Source organism: Wolffia australiana, chromosome 3, assembly GCF_029677425.1.
Source record: "Wolffia australiana isolate 7733 chromosome 3, ASM2967742v1".
In the NCBI taxonomy this organism is placed as follows: domain Eukaryota; kingdom Viridiplantae; phylum Streptophyta; class Magnoliopsida; order Alismatales; family Araceae; genus Wolffia; species Wolffia australiana.
In genome coordinates this window covers 9019663-9040841 of record NC_135837.1, presented here as the reverse complement: position 1 = coordinate 9040841, position 21179 = coordinate 9019663, and the positions used below count along the sequence as shown (strand labels likewise).

The 21179-nt window shown below is 43.6% G+C and overlaps 1 non-coding gene across 1 annotated transcript; it reads left to right on the top strand.

Annotated features, from left to right (window-relative positions):
• Positions 1–18576: 18576 nt before the first annotated feature.
• Positions 18577–18677, top strand: LOC144701558 (small nucleolar RNA R71). Its single transcript, XR_013581049.1, has one exon. It is a non-coding gene; the product is annotated as a small nucleolar RNA R71 (small nucleolar RNA).
• The last annotated feature ends 2502 nt before the right edge of the window (positions 18678–21179 follow it).

The following is a 21179-nucleotide window of genomic DNA, read 5'->3' as shown; positions in this document are numbered from 1 at the left end:
GTCACGTTCAATTGCTGAAAATACTCCTTGAAAAGAGCATGAATCAAAGCTATCGGAAGTCGAAAGTCAACTTGAGATCATCTTTTATTCTCACCTGCATTTCATTACTAAGGGACTAGTAATGATTTAAGTTGGGGGGTGTTTGATGACTCTCAAATATGTCATCAAATAATTAAACTTTTTAGTTTTCATTCATCAAAATTATAAGGTTAATTGATGCTAATATCATGCATATGCATCATTTTATGAAATCACTAACCCCACTTGATCCTTTGAATCAAGTGGAATATATTTAACATTTTAAGGTTAGTAAACATTCAGAGACAGGTTAAGAAGATCAAGGAAAGAGAGGAGGATCGAGAGGAGCGGGCAAAAATTCAAAGAAGCAGAAATTACGAAAATGCCCCTGAGCATGACTTAAGAGAAACCTATAAATACTCTCTTGAGAGTTGATTTTAGGTTGTCCAGAATTTTCTCTAAGGAAGCTAGGGCTTGGAGAAGAAGGTGTTCTGCAGACCCTCCAGTAGCTGATGAGCCATTGGAGCTGGGAGGAGAAGCAAGCTGAAGAGTACCCGCTCAAGAAGATCGTCGACTCGCCGGACAGGACGTGACACGAAGTCGGAGTGATTGAGCTGGTTCAGCTTTGTTTTCTTCTCCCTCTTGGACAATCTCAGTTGGGGTTGACGCACTTTGCAAGGTTCTTCAGCAGTTGCCAACCAGAGTTGTTTTGTTTAATTCGAAGATTTTCTTGTTGTTCAGAGTTCATTTTCTTTTACCTTTTCTGTGTTTGATTTCATCCGAATCTTAACTCATCATGCTTAATCGATTCTCTACATAACAATCGGTGAGGTCTTGCTCAGGTAGGAAGAACATAGCCGCCTGCTGCCAAGGGATCTGCGCGCAGGATCGACCAGCACACAGCCGCCTGCGCGTGAGAACCCGCGCGCAAGCAGCGCCGTGCACAGAGATCCCGCGCGCAGGCCACGCCCGCGCGCAGCAGCGCCTTAAGTAGGCTCGCCCGCGCGCAGCAGCGCCGTGAGCAGGCTCGCCCGCGCGCAGCAGCGCCGCGAGCAATCCAGCCCGCGCGCAGCACTACCGCGAGTAGTCCAGCCAGCGCGCAGCAGCGCCGCGAGCAGGCTCGCCCGCACGTAGTAGCGCCGTAAGCAGGCTCGCCCGCGTGCAGCACTGGTGCGAGCAGTCCAGCCCGCGCGCAGCAGCGCCGTGAGCAGGCTCGCCCGCACGTAGCTGAGCTGCGCAGGCACCAGCTGCGTGCAGGCGCCCCGCAAGCACACCTAGTGTTTGGCATATTGCCAAAGCCGTAGGCGTGCACTTGTAGACAAGGAAATATTCCCTTATCTACAGGCTTACTATCATTAGTCTTGGAGAGGAGTTGCCTGATTTTGATAGAGATTCTTTCAGACTCCCTCTCTAAGGAAATTAGTTGGGCATTCGTGAAGATAACTTCTCCAATTCCAGTGTTGACATACAATTTGATAAGTGAACTGCATTGCAAAGAAAATCTCTGCTGTTTTATCTGCTCTCTGAGGATCGACCCTTACTTGCCCTAAGGTTGTGAGGTTATAAGTATTGTTGAATAAGCTCAATCCTCACACTACATTTCTGCTAAATAACCAGTAAAAAATAACATCAAAAATTAAGTTTATCAGGTAGTACAGTTGACTGACGCGTTGTAAGCAAATTCGGCACGCGGAATGACAGAATCCCAAATTCACCTTCTTTAAATTCATGAAAACGACGGTGCAAATCTGCGGATTGTTTATATGAGGCATTACTATTTATAATGCGTGGACGGATTTCCTCATGCAGACTTCTAATATGATGCGCATATTCATGACCGTCATCTGAGATTCTAGCATGCGCCAACATAGGTATAAGGTCGGTAGGGGTACAAGGGAGATGACCATGCACAATCTCAAATGGACTCATACTAGTAGTACGGTAGACTAACGCGTTGTAAGCAAATTCGGCACGCGGAATGACAGAATCCCAAATTCACTTTCTTTAAATTCACGAAAATGACGGTGCAAATCTGCGGATTGTTTATATGAGGCATTACTATTTATAATGCGTGGAGGGATTTCCTCATGCAGACTTCTAATATGATGCGCAAATTCATGACCGTCATCTGAGACTCTAGCATGCGCCAACATAGGTATAAGGTCGGTAGGGGTACAAGGGAGATGACCATGCACAATCTGAAATGGACTCATACCGGTAGTACGGTTGACTGTCGCGTTGTAAGCAAATTCGGCACGCAGAATGATAGAATCCCAAATTCACCTTCTTTAAATTTACGAAAACGACGGTGCAAATTTGTGGATTGTTTATATGAGGCATTACTATTTCTAATGCATGGAGGGATTTCCTCATGCAGACTTCTAATATGATGCGCAAATTCATGACCGTCATCTGAGACTCTAGCATGCGCCAACATAGGTATAAGGCCGGTAGGGGTACAAGGGAGATGACCATGCACAATCTCAAATGGACTCATACAAGTAGTACGGTTGACTGACGCGTTGTATGCAAATTCGGCACGCGGAGTGACAGAATCCCAAATTCACCTTCTTTAAATTCACGAAAACGACGGTGTAAATCTGCAGATTGTTTATATGAGGCATTACTATTTATAATGCGTGGACGGATTTCCTCATGCAGAATTCTAATATGATGCGCAAATTCATGACCGTCATCTGAGACTCTAGCATGCGCCAACATAGGTATAAGGTCGGTAGGGGTACAAGGGAGATGACCATGCACAATCTCAAATGGACTCATACTAGTAGTACGGTAGACTAACGCGTTGTAAGCAAATTCGGCACGCGGAATGACAGAATCCCAAATTCACTTTCTTTAAATTCACGAAAATGACGGTGCAAATCTGCGGATTGTTTATATGAGGCATTACTATTTATAATGCGTGGAGGGATTTCCTCATGCAGACTTCTAATATGATGCGCAAATTCATGACCGTCATCTGAGACTCTAGCATGCGCCAACGTAGGTATAAGGTCGGTAGGGGTACAAGGGAGATGACCATGCACAATCTGAAATGGACTCATACCGGTAGTACGGTTGACTGTCGCGTTGTAAGCAAATTCGGCACGCAGAATGACAGAATCCCAAATTCACCTTCTTTAAATTCACGAAAACGACGGTGCAAATCTGCGGATTGTTTATATGAGGCATTACTATTTCTAATGCATGGAGGGATTTCCTCATGCAGACTTCTAATATGATGCGCAAATTCATGACCGTCATTTGAGACTCTAGCATGCGCCAACATAGGTATAAGGTCGGTAGGGGTACAAGGGAGATGACCATGCACAATCTCAAATGGACTCATACAAGTAGTACGGTTGACTGACGCGTTGTAAGCAAATTCGGCACGCGGAGTGACAGAATCCCAAATTCACCTTCTTTAAATTCACGAAAACGACGGTGTAAATCTGCAAATTGTTTATATGAGGCATTACTATTTATAATGCGTGGACGGATTTCCTCATGCAGACTTCTAATATGATGCGCAAATTCATGACCGTCATCTGAGACTCTAGCATGCGCCAACATAGGTATAAGGTCGGTAGGGGTACAAGGGAGATGACCATGCACAATCTCAAATGGACTCATACTAGTAGTACGGTAGACTAACGCGTTGTAAGCAAATTCGGCCATGAATGACAGAATCCCAAATTCACTTTCTTTAAATTCACGAAAATGACGGTGCAAATCTGCGGATTGTTTATATGAGGCATTACTTTTTCTAATGCGTGGAGGGATTTCCTCATGCAGACTTCTAATATGATGCAAATTCATGACCGTCATCGAGACTCTAGCATGCGCCAACATAGGTATAAGGTCGGTAGGGGTACAAGGAGATGACCATGCACAATCTCAAATGGACTCATACCGGTAGTACGGTTGACTGTCGCGTTGTAAGCAAATTCGGCACGCAGAATGACAGAATCCCAAATTCACCTTCTTTAAATTCACGAAAACGACGGTGCAAATCTGCGGATTGTTTATATGAGGCATTACTATTTCTAATGCATGGAGGGATTTCCTCATGCAGACTTCTAATATGATGCGCAAATTCATGACCGTCATCTGAGACTCTAGCATGCGCCAACATAGGTATAAGGCCGGTAGGGGTACAAGGGAGATGACCATGCACAATCTCAAACGGACTCATACATGTAGTACGGTTGACTGACGCGTTGTATGCAAATTCGGCACGCGGAGTGACAGAATCCCAAATTCACCTTCTTTAAATTCACGAAAATGACGGTGTAAATCTGCAGATTGTTTATATGAGGCATTACTATTTATAATGCGTGGACGGATTTCCTCATGCAGAATTCTAATATGATGCGCAAATTCATGACCGTCATCTGACACTCTAGCATGCGCCAACATAGGTATAAGGTCGGTAGGGGTACAAGGGAGATGACCATGCACAATCTCAAATGGACTCATATCGGTAGTACGGTTGACTGACGCGTTGTAAGCAAATTCGGCACGCGGAATGACAAAATCCCAAGACGTGAGGTTGTCTCCCACCAATGACCGTAATAGGTTGCCGAGGCTCGTATTTACGACCTCGGTCTGTCCATCAGTTTGGGGGTGAAAAGCCGTGGAAAACTTAAGCTTTCTCCCCAAGAGATGCCAAAGGGTCTTCCAAAAGTAGCTAATGAATTTGACATCTCTATCCGACACTATGCTTTTTGGAAGACCGTGGAGACGCACTACTTCATAAAAAAATAATTGGGCAACATGAGACGCATCCGAAGTTTTAAAGCAAGGGATGAAATGAGCCATCTTTGAAAAATGATCTACAACCACCATGATGGAATCATGGTGTTTGTTCGTCTTCAGAAGCCCTAGCACAAAGTCGATGCTCACATCCTCCCAGGGTTTTTGAGGGACTGGTAGTGGGGTGTAGAGGCCGGTGTTCTGCTTTACCTGCTTAGTGAGAGCACATACACGACATTGAGAAACTATACTTGCTACGTCTCACTTTAGGGAGGGCCAAAAGAATCGATGCTCAACCATAGCTATGGTTTTATCTCTCCCAAAATGACAGCTAAGGCCTCCGGCATGTGTTTCCCATACGAGGAAATCCCTAAGAGATGAGCGTGGGATGCATAGGCAACGATTGTAAAATAAGAATCCATTCTCCACAATATAATTTTGATTATCAGGATTCGGGTATTTGCCTAAGCTCTGAAGAATGGGAGCAAAATCCGGGCAGTCTGGATATAGGTCCTTCATCTGATTAAATACAATAACCTCAACTTTCATAACATTCAACAAATGGACCCTTCTACTCAAAGCATCGGCGACTCGGTTCTCAACTCCTCTCTTGTGTTTAAGGACAAAGGTATAAGACTGAATGAATTCGACCCATTTAATATGCCTAGAGTTTAATTTCTGCTGGGAATGGAGATATTTCAAGGCTTCATGATCAGAGTAGAGGACAAATTCCTTAGAGAGCAGGTAATGATGCCAATGACGTAAAGATTGGACGATCGCATAAAATTCTTTGTCGTAGGTAGAATATTTGAGCTTAGCGTCATTCAATTTCTCACTAAAGAAGGCAATAGGATGATCTTCTTGACTCAGAACTCCTCCTATTCCTAACCCTGAAGCATCACAGGCAACCTCGAATACTTTATCAAAATCAGGTAAGCAAAGAATAGGGGCCTGAGTCATTCTAAGTTTGATCTCCTCAAATGATTTCTAAGCTTCTACCGTCCATTCAAAATAATTTCCCTTAAGGCATTCAGTCAAGGGTGCCATGAGGTGCTAAAATTGTATATGAATCGTCGATAGAAAGTTGCTAGGCCGTGAAAACTACGAACATCATAGGCATTTTTAGGCATTGGTCACTGGGTTATGGCGCCAATTTAGCCGGATCAACGGATACACCTTGGCCAGATAGGATAAAACCTAAGAATGAAACACGACTGACAAGGAAAGAAAATTTTTTTGGGTGAGCATACAGCTGCTCAGTTTTCAGTACTTCACAAACTAAACGTAAGTGTTGGAGATGATCGGGTGTGGATCTGCTATAGATAAGGATATCATCAAAATATACGACGACGAAATTTCCTATGAACGGTCTAAGTATATGATTCATCAATCGCTGAAAGGTGCTAGGTGCGTTTGATAATCCAAAGGGCATGACCTTCCACTCATATAGTCCGTCCTTGATCTTAAAGGCGGTTTTCCATTCGTCTCCGGGTCGGATACGAACTTGGTGATAACCGCTCTTAAGATCAATTTTGGAGAAAACTGTCGAACCTGCCATCATATCAAACATATCGTCGTTGTGGGAATAGGAAACCTATACTTGACCGTGATCTTATTTATAGCTCTATTGTCAATGCACATGCGCCAACTCCCATCCTTCTTAGGAGCGAGCAGTGCAGGAACGACACACGGGCTAAGGCTCTCTTGGATGAACCCCTTGTCCAAGAGTTCTTGGACTTGGCACTGTAATTCCTTGTACTGCGTAGGGTCCATCCGATAGTCAGGGAGGTTGGGTAATGATGACCCCGGAATGAAATCAATAGCATGCTGTTGAATATCACGCATCGGAGGTAGGTCATTGGGCAAATCATTGGGGAAAACACTAGCAAATTCCTCTAGTAGCTGAGAAATCTCAGGGGGTGGGGTGGAGGAATCCTCGGAGGAATGATCGGGTATCATGGCCAAGCACATAGTCATTTCACTATCGAGTTCTTTCTGAAATTGGCATCCAGTAACAACACATGAGCCTACGGATGGAGATTTCGGTGAGGCTCTCTACGGACTATGAGTGCAAGGATGCCACGTGATTTTCTTGCCCTGATGGATAAAAGAACAGGTATTGCTCCGACCACAGAGGTGTACATCATTATCATACAACCAAGGGTGGCCGAGGATAATGCTGCCCACCTTCATGGGTAGTACATCACATAATATCTCCTCTTCGTAGGATTGAACCTTCAAGGGGAGACGACATTGGTTCTTCACAGGGATGGAGGTAGCATCGATCCAAGACACGAAATAGGGGTGAGGGTGATCAATCAAAGGTAATCCCAAACGTGATGTCATAACATCGGAAATGACGTTAATACAGCTACCACTATCTACGATCGTTTTACACATCTTATCACCAATTTTATAATATGTGTAAAATATGGATGTCCTTAATGCAGAATTATCAGTGGTAGGCTGAGTAAGGTTGCAACGGATAATGCCCCTTACTGACGTAGATGAGTCGTGACGAGGAAGAGACGGGGGACAGTCTGTGATACCAATGAAACTCACTAATCCGTCATCATGCACAAATTCATCGACAATATAGCTCTCAACTCTATACTCCTCATCTATAGGTGGCTCATCAAAGGTAGGGTCACTATCGAGGGGCTCCTGTCCTATGTGCAAGGCTCGTGAAGGGCATTAGGAAGCTCTATGACCTCGACCTTGGCATTTAAAACAAGTCATGCCGAAAGGACCGAGTTGTGCAGAATTGGGTTGAGGAGGAGCCCTAGCGGTGGACTCTAGGGAGGGTGAGGGACGAGTATTCGGCATAGTCGATGACTGATTCAGAGCGGGTGGACGATGTTCGGTGGGAGTATGAGTAGGGGTAGGAACGGGTGGTGGTGGTGCCAGGAGAGCTAAGGGAGGATTACGCTGTGTCGCACGATTGGAATAAGAAGGGTTAGATAAGTGCGACCGATCTGTAAGAGTAGGGCGATTGTACACGGGAGTATGGTATAAGTTCTGACAAAGTTCTAGATCCTCTACAATCTGATAGGCCTGCTCGAGAGTCGTGGCCTTATGGACAAGCAATTCTGTCTCTAGATAAGGGTTAAGACCAGTCCTAAAATGAGAAATAACGACTCGAGGATTCTCTTCAACTCGACACCTCATATAGAATTCCTCAAATTGAGTGATATACTCGGAAACCGGACGTCTACCCTACTGCAGTTTATGCCATTGATCTAGGAGATTGTCTAAGTAAGCTAGTGGAACATATTTCTCACGCAGTTTGTCCTTCATTTGGGGCCAAGTATCTATGGGTGCCTCACGACGGTTATAAATCGAAAATTCAAGATTTTCCCAAAAGATCTTGGCTTGTCCACCTAATCTCATCTCGGCGTACTGGACCTTCTGCCACTCTAGCATATTGTACCACTTGAAATAACTATTCAATTTAGACTCCCAATCAAGATACTCTTTAGGGTCCTGAGATCCCTCGTAGTATGGAACATCGACTTTGACGCTACACTGAATCTGCTGCCATTGGTTCTCGTGATCCACATGGCGGTGATCGCGATGGGGAACCACATTCTCGTGTGGAAAAGGATCGTTCCTGTCCGAACGATTCCCGTTCCATCCGTGATATCTATCATCGGGCAGATAAGGATCATTCCGAGGGGGATGATTCCTATCGCGCTCCGGGATCCTCTCCTATGGTGGATGGTAGTCGTCCCATAGTGGGCGATTTCCATCATGCACCGGGGCTCTATCCATAGGTGGATAGGGATCGTTCCGTGGGGGACGATTCCTATCCTGACCTGGGGTCCTAGGTTCGGGCGGATAGTAATCGTCGCGACAATTTCTATCATGAACCGGAGTGCGAATATTCGGAGGAATCGGATCGTCTCGCTCGAGACGATTCTGATTTTGGCTTCTGGATCTATCTTCGGGTCGTATAGGATCATCAATGTCGTGATGATTCCTATCACGATCTCGAGATCTAGGATCTGGGGGATAGTGGTTCTCGCGATCGCGGCGATGTCGATCCAAACCTCTATTTTCGAGTTGATAAGTCCGCTCGCTCACCGCATCGATCGAACTAGTTAGACGATTGTCCATATTGGTAATTTGTGTATTGACATCACGAAAACCGTTCTAGACAGCGTCTAATACATGATCGATGTCTCCTCGAGAAGAGGTTGGTGGTACGAATGACGACAACTCGTGGACAGGGACGGACACCTCACGACCGTCTTGGGGTGGGTCTGTCATCGGAGCGGCGACTCGTTTGCCAGAACGCAAATGCATGCAAGGAACTGACAGATGATGATGAATGTAGACGTCTACGATGGCGGAAATGAGTGGGCTAACAGGTAAGGCTCGAAAACAATTTTGACGTAGGACAACTAAGGAAAAGATGACAGAGGTGATGGATGGGTTGACGACAGGTATGGGTAATAGGCGGATTATAGGTAGGGATGAAACAGTCCACAGAAATTCATGATTGAATCCGGATTTAAAAACTGATGAAAATCTGGTGGTGCAGCTCCGACCCTTTTCGAGGGCGGGAGCACTGTCTTCCCCCACCGCAACGATGCCTAAGCACCGAAATCAATACTTGAATTCACGTTGCAAGGGAACACTCGAGAAGAGGAGAGAAGAGATAGAATCTCAAACCAAATCTAAATCTGACGGCGGTGGAAACTTCTCGGGAAAACACTTCGACGAGAAAATGACTGCCTAATTTTTCTTGAAAACAATGGCCTATATATAGCCCTTGTAGGAAAGAGAAAATGATGAGAAAATAAAGACGTACGCCGTGTCACACCAAAGGGCAGTTGTGGATCTGCCTCTGGTGTCGTGTCATGACGCGCGTAGGGACGTGCGTGGGTGGAGTCATGCTTGTCGACGATTGTGGCATGTTGACTTTGGTTGACTCCAGTTGACCGTGGTCCATAGCGGGCGTGTTGACTCCGGTTGACCATGGTGACACGTTCGGTGCTGAAGTTTTGGCGTCCTCGCCATCAGAAGTTTCCCGTTGTGCGGTTCACCGAGTGGTTGAAGGCGAATTCGGCTCGGGGTAGGACTTGATCCCAAGTCCTAAGGTTCTCACCGACTAGTGACCTAAGGAGGTTACCCAGACTACGGTTGGTAACCTCCGTTTGACCATCCGTTTGAGGATGATACGCAGTGGAAAACTTTAGTTGGGTCCCCATGAGAACCCAAAGAGTCTTCCAGAAGTAGCTCGTAAACTTAACGTCTCAATCAGAGATGATGGTCTTAGGTATGTCGTGTAACCTAACCACGTGATCGAAGAAGAGTCGAGCGACTCTAGATGTGTCGGATGCTTTTGAACATGGCACGAAGTGTGCCATCTTCGAGAAGCGGTCGACGACAACCATGATGGAATCATGGTTTCTCAATGTTAGCGCGGACGCCAACACTTCAGCATCGAACACGTCACCACGGTCAACCGGAGTCAACACGCCCGCTATGGACCACGGTCAACTTGAGTCAACCAAAGTCAACACGCTGCAACCGTCGACAAGCACGTCTCCACCCACGCACGTCCCTATGCGCGTCATGACACGACGCTAGAGGCAGATCCACAACTGCCCTTTTGCGTGACACGGCACACGTCTTTATTTTCTCATCTTTATTTTCTCATCATTTTCTCTTTCCTCCAAGGCCTATATATAAGCCATTATTTTCAAGAAACATTAGGCAGTCATTAATTCAAGAATCGAGTTTTGTTAACTCTTCTTGGAGGACTGCCCAGCCTCCCCTATCCTTCTTAACCCTAGCCGTCGTCACCGCCGCCGCCGCTGCTACTGCCGTCGCCGCTGCCTCGTGACGTCGGCTTCCCACCTCCCCTCCGTTCTCTCTCTCCCTCTCCCTCTCTCTCTCTCTCTCTCTCTCTCTCTCTCTCTCTCTCTCTCTCTCTCGCTTCGTTCGCCCAGTCTTGGCCGCCAACGCAGCCAAGCCAGGGCCGCTCAGGCAGCCCCAACCAGGCCGCCCTAGGCAGCCCCACCAAGGCCGCCCAGGCAGCCCCGACCAAGCCGCCCAGGCCGCCCCGCTATAGCCACCTAGGCAGTCTTGCCAGAGCCGCCCAAGGAAACCCCGCGAGGGCCGCCGAGGCTGCCCTCCAAGGCCGCCCTAGGCAGCCCCGCCAAGGCCACCCAAGGCAGCCCCACAAGGGCACATGGCAGCCCCGCCAAGGCCGCCCTAGACAGCCCTGCCAAGGCCGCCCAAGGCAGCCCCACCAGGGCACCAGGCAGCCCCGCCAGGGCCGCCCTTGACAGCCCCGCCAAGGCCGCCCAAGGCAGGCCCGCCAAGGCCACCAGGCAGCCCCGCTAGGGCCGCCCAGGCAGCCCCACCAAGGCCACCCAGGCAGCCCTCGCCAGAGCCACCCAAGAGCGCCCAAGCCGCCCAAACTGGGCCGCCTGAGATCGCGTTCAGGCTGCCCCTGTCCGAACGCCGTCAGCGCTGCGCATGCTCGGGTGCGCTCCGCCGAGTGTTCGCGCACGCCTGACTCTGCTCCCACTGCACTCAACCAGAGCCGTTCAACGCCTGGAACGTCCAGCCTCGTCCTCATTCACTGGGCTGCTCAACGCCCGGATTCGTCCAGTCGCATCACGATCAGAATTTCCCGCTCCCTCTTCACGCACTACAGTGTAGAGGTACGCCTGAACCCTCTGGTGTCGAAGTGTTCTCGGTCCAATGTTGTCTCGGGAATGTGAATTGGTTTTGATTCTACCTCCCTCTCGAGTGTTTCCTCGTGACGCGAATCCGACGTATTGATTTCGGTGCTTAGGCATTGTCGCGGTGGGGGAAGACAGTACTCCCGCCCTCGATAAGGGTCGTAGTTGTACCACCAGATTTTTCATCGGTTTTAAAGTCCGGATCCGACCATGTGGATTTCTGTGGATTGTTTTATCCCTCCTTATAAACCCAATTCCCTTCGTCAATCTGTCCATCGTCCTTTCCCCTTTGCCATCCCTCACACATCCATCCTACCCTTACCCATATACCTAGTCGTTCCGCCCTTCCTCGTCTACCCCATAGTCGTCCTACGTCACTCAAGGTCTTAGGTATGCCTAAGACAAAATCCACACTGACTTCCTCCCATGGCATGTCGGGAACGGGCAGGGGTGTGTAGAGGCCCGTGTTCTACTTCGTCATCTTGGCCCTCGTGCACGTGGAGCATTGGGAAGTGATTTTCCCCACATCTCGCTTCAGAGATGGCCAGAAGAATCGATGCTGCATCTCTTGGATCGTCTTGTTGATGCCCAAATATCCGCTCAGGCCGCCGGCGTGCATTTCCCATACTAGGAAGAGGTACCCGTCGGAGGGAAGTCCGGGGTATGCATAGCCTCTTGCTGTGGAAGAGGTACCCGTCGTCGATGTAGTAATCCCGGGACTTCGGGACTGTGCTATCGTGGACCTGTGCTAAGATTTTCCCGAAGTCGGGACAATTGTGGTAATCCTCGCGTAGCTGTTCGAACCCGAGGACTTTGAGTCCTCATCACGTTCAAGACCAGCGGTCGTCTACTCAAGGCATCGGCTACTACATTGTCCTTGCCTTTCTTGTGATGAACAACGAACATGAAATCCTGTAGGTAGGCGTTCCAACGTGCGTGGCGATCGCTGACCTAGGACCTTCTTCCAAAAATTCACTTTCTCATAAGGAAAAATCTGTCGATCCTTTTACAAGGCGTTCCTTATATGGGACCCATGATGCAATGAAGGGAAATACTAACCTATGAAAATTGAAATTTAAACTAAACCTAGGGAAAACAATTACAGATAAGTTGAGGGCTTTGCCATCACCTTGGCTTGCCGAGTGGGCTGAACATGTAGGGCTGGCGGTGTCGGGAACGACGGTGATGTCTCCGAAGACGTATCCCAGGTTGCTGTTGGTGCTGCCAGGGATGACGATGGCATCTCCAAAGACGTTTCTGGTGCTGCTGCTGGTGCTGCGCCATCACATGGGTAACCCTTGGACCAAAAAGGACAGAAGGGAATAACATAAGGGAAAACACCTATGACCTAAGGAAATTAAAGCAAATGGAAGAGCTAGGACATGTTGACAAAAGAGGGGAGGGCGGGGGGGAGATCCTTATAAGGATGAACCTCCCTCCTTACACATGACCATGACGAGTCGGAAAATGACGAACAATGAAGATCAAAACCAAAAGACGACGAACGAAACGAAAACATGAAAATGACGATAAGGCGCGCGTTAGCACCCATATTTGAATCCAGGCGTGCATACCGTCGGTAGGTGCTGTGCGGAGATGACAGTGACGTCTCCGAAGACGTTTCTTGGGCTGTTGTTGGTGTTGTGCCATCAATATGGGATAAGGTTGAGTTAACACCCCACGCGCATTACTGAACAGGGCGTGGAGAGCAGTGCTAGTATTTTCTCCTTACTAACGGCTATAATACAATCGGCTCAAACATATGGGAGACAGCTTTTCCACTTTTCTTTTATTGCACATTTTTTTACATTTTTGTCCTCTTTGGGATGACATATCAACTTTGTGCAGCTTTTCTTTATTTCTAAATTTTTAGTGGCGCTTATCCACCACCCATATGCTGTCCTTAGTAGATCGGCAGCTTATTTCCCCAGAGAGGTTTTGTATCCCTCTATAGCTTAGGGAGCTTCACTCACATCAGTATTTAATACTGCCATTGATTCAACACTAGCCCTTCCCTCCACTAAAGCGAAAAGTTTCATGCATGTAAGTGTGAACTCAACCTGAGGTGGGTGATAAGGTGAGAGAAATATAATGATAAGAATTGTGAAATCAAACTAGTATGAACATCCATGCACTTAGTAAGGCTTATTTTAAGTACTCGAACTATCATTACTTAGATATCAACTGAGATCATCATCCTTCTTCAGAGAAATAATTTTAGGATACCCCCCCTCTTTAAAACACGGCGTGTTCCTACATGCTTATGATTAATATAATTGAAACAATCAGAGAGAGAGAAAGCTAACCGAGGATGTGGAGTTTGTGGAGATAATGGATTGAGTCAAGTTGGTGAAGATGTTGTCTGATCCGTTATTCAGTTGATGCTTTAGATAATTAAACCTGAAAACTTAACGAAAGAAATCAAAACAAAAAGGAAAATAAAACAGTAAAAACTAAACCATGCTAGCATTATTTGGAGACTTATCTAGAGGTATATTGATAGGTCCATGTAAATCCTCATCTTCCAAATAGGACTTAAGTCTTTGTCCATTTACTGTGAAGCATTTTCGAGATTGGGGATCTATAATTACCACTGCTCCATTGTCAAAGACTTCCTTGACAATAAATGGTCCATCCCACCTAGTCTTTAATTTTCTAGGAAATAATTTCAACCTTGAATTATAAAGCCAAACTTTCTGATTTTCTTCAAATACCCTTCTCCTAAGATTTTTATCATGAAATGCTTTCATTTTGGCTTTATATATTGTAGAATTCTCATATGCTTCATTCCTAATTTCATCCAGCTCATGTAAGTGAAGCATTCTATGATTTCCTGCTTTATCCAAAGAAACATTAAGCCTCCTAATTACCCACAAATCTTTATGTTCTAATTCTAATGGTAGATGGCAAGCTTTTCCATAAATCATTCGAAAGGGAGACATTCCTAAAGGACTTTTATAAGCTGTCCTATAAGCCCATAATGCCTCTTCAACTTTCTTTGACCAATCTTTCCCATCAGGACGTATTATTTTTCTAAGTATTTTCTTAACCTCTCTATTACTCAACTCTACCTGACCATTAGCTCGAGGGTGATAAGGAGTTGTGACTCGATGATGTACTCCAAACTTCTTCAAAAGATTTCTGAAATTATAATTTGTAAAATGAGAACCTCCATCACTAATTATAGCTCTAGCACACCCATATCTATAAAAGATATTCTTTTCTACAAAATTCACCACTACTTTACTATCATTGGTCTTGGTAGGTATAGCTTCTACCCATTTTGACACATAATCAACTGCCATCAAAATATACTCATAACCATAAGAGTTTGGGAATGGCCCCATAAAATCTATTCCCCATAAATCAAAGATTTCTACTTGTAGAATAGGCTTTAAAGGCATACGGTCTCTCATATTAATATTAATCGAGGCTTGAAATATTAACCATGTGGTGTAAAATTTTTTGAGCATCTTGAAATAAAGAAGGCCAGAAAAATCCTGATTCTAAAACTTTATGAGCTGTTACCTTAGCAGAGTAGTGTCCTCCTCCTGGTTTTGCATGACAAAATTCTAAAATACTTTTCTGCTCTGTTTCTGGTACACACCTTCTTAAGATTTGATCGATTCCTTGATGAAATAACTCAGGCTCCTCCCAGAAATAGAATCTGCTGTCTTTGATAAGTTTCTTTCTTTCATGTCATGTCCATCCTGTAGGTATTTTTCTTGAAACAATAAAATTCACCATATGTGCAAACCAAGGAATCTCTGTTCCTTGTGCTAATAGAACATGTTCATCAGGAAAATAATCATCTATTAAAGTTGGTTGGGTACCACTTATCCTAGGGAGATGATCAGCAACTACATTTTCACACCCTTTTTTATCCTTGATTTCTAAATCAAACTCTTGGAGTAATAGGACCCATCTAATCAATCTAGGTTTAGCTTCTTTGTTTGATAACAAATATTTAATTGCTGCATGATCAGAAAATACAGTAATTTTACTTCCTAAAAGATAAGATCTAAACTTTTCTAAAGCAAATATAATTTATAGTAATTCCTTTTCTGTAGTGGTATAATTAAGTTGTGCATCCATCAAGGTTCTACTTGCATAATAAATAGCCACATGTTTCTTATTTTTTCTCTGGCCTAAAACTGCTCGTACAACATCAATTCAAATGGCAAGGTCTAGTCAGGACCTTGCAAGATGGATACTTGTATGAGTGCTTCCTTTGATTTTTCAAAAGCAGTTTTGCCTCAATATTTAATTCAAAATCATTATTTTTAGATGAAAAAATATTTGTAAGAGGTTTTTAAATTTTTGCAAAATTTAAAATCAACCTTCTGTAGAAACCTGCATGCCCGAGGAAACCCCAAGGGTCTTTAGATTGGTTGGAGGTGGAAGGCCCTGGATGATCTCTATTTTTGCCTTGTCCACTTCCAGTCCACGATGGCTTACTAAGTGTCCCAGCACTACTGCCTCTTGTACCATAAAATGAGATTTTTACCAACTTAGTACAAGGTTAGATTCAATACACCTTTTCAATACTTTAGTGAGATTTAACAAACAATTTTCAAATGTACTCCCAAAGACAGAAAAGTCATCCATGAATATTTCTAAACATTATCCTACTAAGTCTGAAAATAAAGCATTCATGCACCTTTGGAATGTTGCTAGAGCATTACACAAACCAAAAGGCATACGCCTTAAAGCATAAGTTCCTACAGGACTAGTAAATGTTGTTTTCTCTTGATCTTCAGGAAGAATATTAACTTGATTGTATCCTGAATATCCATCAAGAAAACAGAAAAAAAATTTCCCTGATAATTTTTCTAAAATTTGATCAATAAAGGGTAATGGGTAATGAGTTTCCTATAGTCTATGCATACTCTCCATCCAGTTGGCAATCGTTTATGAACCTCTTCTCCTTTCTCATTTACCTCCACAGTAATTCCAGATTTCTTTGGTACCATATGAACTGGACTTGCCCATTTACTATCAGATATAGCATAAATAATCCCTACTTTTAACCATTTCAAAATTTCTTTCTCAAGGACTTCTCTCATGTAAGAATTTAGCCTTCTTTGATGCTCTCTACATGGTCTAGATTCGTCTTCCAAAAATATTCGATGTTCACAAATGGAAGGTGGAATCCCTCTTATGTCATCAAATGTCCATCCTAAGGCTTTCCTATGATCTCTAAGAACCCTAAGTAAATCTTTTTCTTGGGTTTGGGTAAGAGATGCGGATATAATCACGGGTAAAGTATTCATGGAATCTAAATAGGCATATTTAAGAGAAGATGGTAAATGCTTTATTTCCAAGGGAACTTCGATTGAAGTGGTTTTTTAATCCAGTTCTTCAATACTCAATAGGTACTCCTCTATTTCCTCAATATCTTCATTTTATTCTTCACAAAATTTTAATTCCTCATTGCTTCCTAATGGGCATTTTATCATTTTAGAAATATCAATCTTAACTCTTTCATTCCCTAGCTTAAATTCAACAGTCCCCTTATCCCAATCCATAATTGTCCTAGCTGTCACTAAAAAGGGTCTTCCTAAAATGATGGGAGCTAAACTGATATCTCCTTTAACTTTCACATCTGTAACAATAAAATCTACAGGAATTTCACAATTCTCCAGATTAATCATGATATCCATCAATTTGCCCTCAGGTTGTCTAACTGTTCCATCAGCTAGTAATAAATCCAAACTAATTTCTTCTGATTCTCCAAATCCATATTCTTCATATAATGTTGTAGGAATAATACTAATGCTTGCTCCAGTATCTAAAAAAACTCTATAAAATATCTTTCCTCCAATCTCACAAGTAATGAATGGAGCTCGTGGATCTCTCATTTTTATAGGAATAGAATTCAAAATACTGGAAGCATTTTCTGATAATCTCACTACCTTTCTAGGCTTTCCACTAGTACATGAATCCTTAAGATATTTTTTTAATGAGGGCCACACTTAATCATATCTTCTACAGCTACTGACATGGTGGCTTGCTTAAAATTTTTCTAAAAGCCTAGTTTCATACTCACAAACAGGCTTCTTTCTGTTTAGAGCAGAGGGATAAGGAATGTCTTGAGCATGAGTAGAAGGTAAAGGCTCTTTCTTATGAGAAAGCTCCTTTTATTCATCCTCATACTCATTTTCATTTCTAGATTTTGTTAAAGACACATGAGGATCTGGAAGTTCTTTTCCATTTCTCAGTCTTGAAATTGCCAAAATTTAAGGATCCTCATGATTATCTTCTCCATGAAAAGACTTTTCTATATGGAATAAATTACAAGGATTTATACTAGGTTGAGTTGGAAATCAACCTTATTGGGAGTTATAGTCAACTCCCTTACCTCCATGTTCAAGTGATCCCATTTTGAAGCTTTCTAGCAATTTTCTGGTTTGCTCTTGAGATTCTAGCATTTGCTTTGTTTGAAAGTCCATCATCATTTGCATCCACATTTCCATCTCTGTTCTAAGCTTTTGATTCTGTTTTTCTATCATCTCTGAAATCACAAGAGTTAGTGAAGAAAAATCATGAAGGGGTTGTGATTGAACCTAATAGGTTTGTTAAGGTTGATTCTGAAACTGGAGTTTTGGTTGAAATTGTGGTTTATTTCCTTGGTTGAAGCTTTCTGCATTATAGTTATTTCTCTTCTGTCCAGCCCAAGAAGGTTATTGTTGATTGAATGCATTAACCTCTTCCTCTATGGGCTGACAAGCTCCATCTTCATGATCCTTGCTGAAATAGAGAGAGCAGATTTAGCTTTAACAATAGGAGAATTATTATTTAGAAAAGCATTTTTCAAGGTTGAGGTTAGCTCTTCTAATTTCCGGTTGGTCTCTTTGATTCCTGCATGTAATTCTGATTCTTTGATGTTGACTTGCAAAGCACCTTCTCTCTTTGGCTATGAGTTCCTTCCATTGTGGTTTGCTCCAATTTCCTGCAAGTCAGTTTCTGCTACTCCCTCTAGCATATCAAAAACTTCATCTTCATAAGCAGTATAAAAAGTTCTTCCAGTAGCTAGATTTACATTATTTTTCATAAAATCCGACAATGATTCATAAAATATTTGAGCTAATTGACAATTTTCAATACCATGACGAGGAGATTTTCTAATTAAATCATTAAATCTTTCCCATGCCTCATTAAATGCCTCATTTTCATGATAATGAAAATTATAAATTTCACCTCTGTAAAAATTTGTTTTGGAAAGAGGATAAATTTTTTGTAAAAACTTATTTTGCATTTCTTCCCAAGATCTAAATGTAATGCCTAAATTTCGATAACATGCAAAAGCTTTATCTTTTATAGTTAATGGAAAATATTTCATTTTTAAAGCTTTAGTAGATAGACCTGGTACATTTTGAGAAGAACATCTGATATGGAAGTCATCTAAAAATTCTAAAGGATTCTGTGAAGTATGACCATTGAATTCAGGTAAATAATTTATTAAAGCATTGTCATACCTGAACATGACTCCTTCTCTCACATTTATATTTATATCAGTTTGCCTTATGCTCCCTGATGGAGTAGATCTGTCTAACATCGTTCTCCTTCTATCTTGCTGGTGTCTCTCTTCTGTCATGATTTGATTCTCTTTAATTTGCTCTATGATTGAAGATTCTGGAAATGAGTGCCTTGGTTGAGTCACCTCCTCTTCTATTCTTCCACGAGCTTTAGACCTTGTTACTACCATAAATCTCAACCGAAATGTTAGAAATATAATGAGCTGAGGGGTTTTAATCCTTCAGCTTATATAAAAATAAACAGAAATAATTGAACAGAAATATTTTTCACTGATTAATCGTGCTGCCCGGCAACGGCGCTAGTTGATAATCCCAAATTTTGATGTTTTAAATAATGATTTTTAGACTTTGATTATCATATCAATGTGTGAGTATCTGAGATCATTCGACAAATAAAATTACCTCACTAGCCTAGGGTAAATAAGGGTCGAACCACAAGGACCAAGTATTTCAGTTTAATTTCTATATCAATTCAATCAATAATTGTTTTAAAATTTCATAGATTTAAGATTTAAATATTTAGAGTAAGAATAAAGATTTAATTATCATAAATTGAGTTTAAAGATTTAATAATTCAAAATTTGAATTATTATCTCAGATAGATTTTGACTTAGTCTAAGTTCAGTTCTATCTGCATGGCGCCGTGGCGCTGCGCGCATGCGCTGCAGGCGCATGCGCTGCGTATCAGCGCCCGGCGCTGCGCGTGTCGCGGCAAGACAGCTGTGCGCTGCGGCATACCGCGCTGCTGTGCGCTGTCGCGGCGTGCATCGGCGCTGCGGCGTCGGCGCGACAGCGGCGCGCGCAGGCTGTGCGCTGCGCGCGTAGCGGCGCCCGGCATTGCGCGTGTTGCGGCGCACAGCTGTGCGCTGCGCGCGTAGTGGCCCCTGGCGCTACACGTGTTGCGGCGCGTGGCTGTGCGCTGTACGCGTAGCGGCGCTGCTGTGCGTTGTGCGCGTTGCCGCGCTGCTGTGCACTGTGCTCATAGTGGCGCGCGACTGTGCAACGCTTATGCACTACAAGGCAAAATCTAATACTTTGTCAAAATTTTGACAAAGTCTTAGATCTGCTTATCACACAATGATTTTGAAAAAATAATTATTGAACAGATTTAGTTGGATATGTTGGAGAGTTACAATCCTTTACTTTCCAACCCAAATAAATATGTCTTAAAAAGGAATGATTAAGAAATTTACTAAACTCTAAAAAATCACATTTACCTTGTGTCACACCCTTGATCGGCTAGGAATGGTCCAGCTTGGTTCATAACCACCATTTCACTTGGTTTATCTTGATCCATAACTGCCTTTGACTTTGTCTAGGCTTGATCCATAACTACCATTTTGACTTTGTCTAGGCTTGATCCATAACTGCCATTTTGACTTGGTCCAAGCATCCTCTTTGATTCATTTTTCGCCCATGTATATCAATTTCTGTACTCATTTAAACCCATATGAGATCTAATCCACTTGATTCATAGAGTCAAGTGGGGTTAGTCAAAATAAACTTATAATGAGGAATAAAACATAAACTCTTGTCATTTCATGATAATATATATGCGTAAATGATGGCATAATTTATGATAAAACTATGTTCATCACTTTTATCGAGAGATTCATCGTCGTCCACTTTGACGACATCCTCATCTATAGTCAGTCAAGAGAGGAGAACGTCGAACATCTTCCGCAAGTTTGCACCGTCCTTCAAAGCGAACAACTATACATGCACCCAAAGAAGTGTAGCTTCCTCATCGTGGAAGTTGCCTTCCTCGGGTTCATCGTGTCCACCCAGCGCGTCACCGCGGACCCGGACAAGGTCCGGGCCATTACATCATAGCTGTCATCGGCCAACCTCCACGATGTATGGAGCTTCATCAGCCTTACTACTTTCTACCGATGCTTCATACAGAACATCAGTTCCTTAACGGCTCTTATCACTGACTGCCACATGGTGGAGCCGTTCACTTGGACGCAGGCCGCCGAGCGAGCTTTCCAGCAAGTGAAGCTCCTGATGACGCAGGCGCCTGTCCTCCGCCTAACCGATCTTGGGAAGGTGTTCAAGGTTACCTACGATGCCTCTATCATCCGGATCAATGGTGTCCTTAGCCAGGAGGGTCACCCCATTGAATTTTTTAGCAAGAAGCTGAACGATGTTAGGCTCCGTTACTTGATGT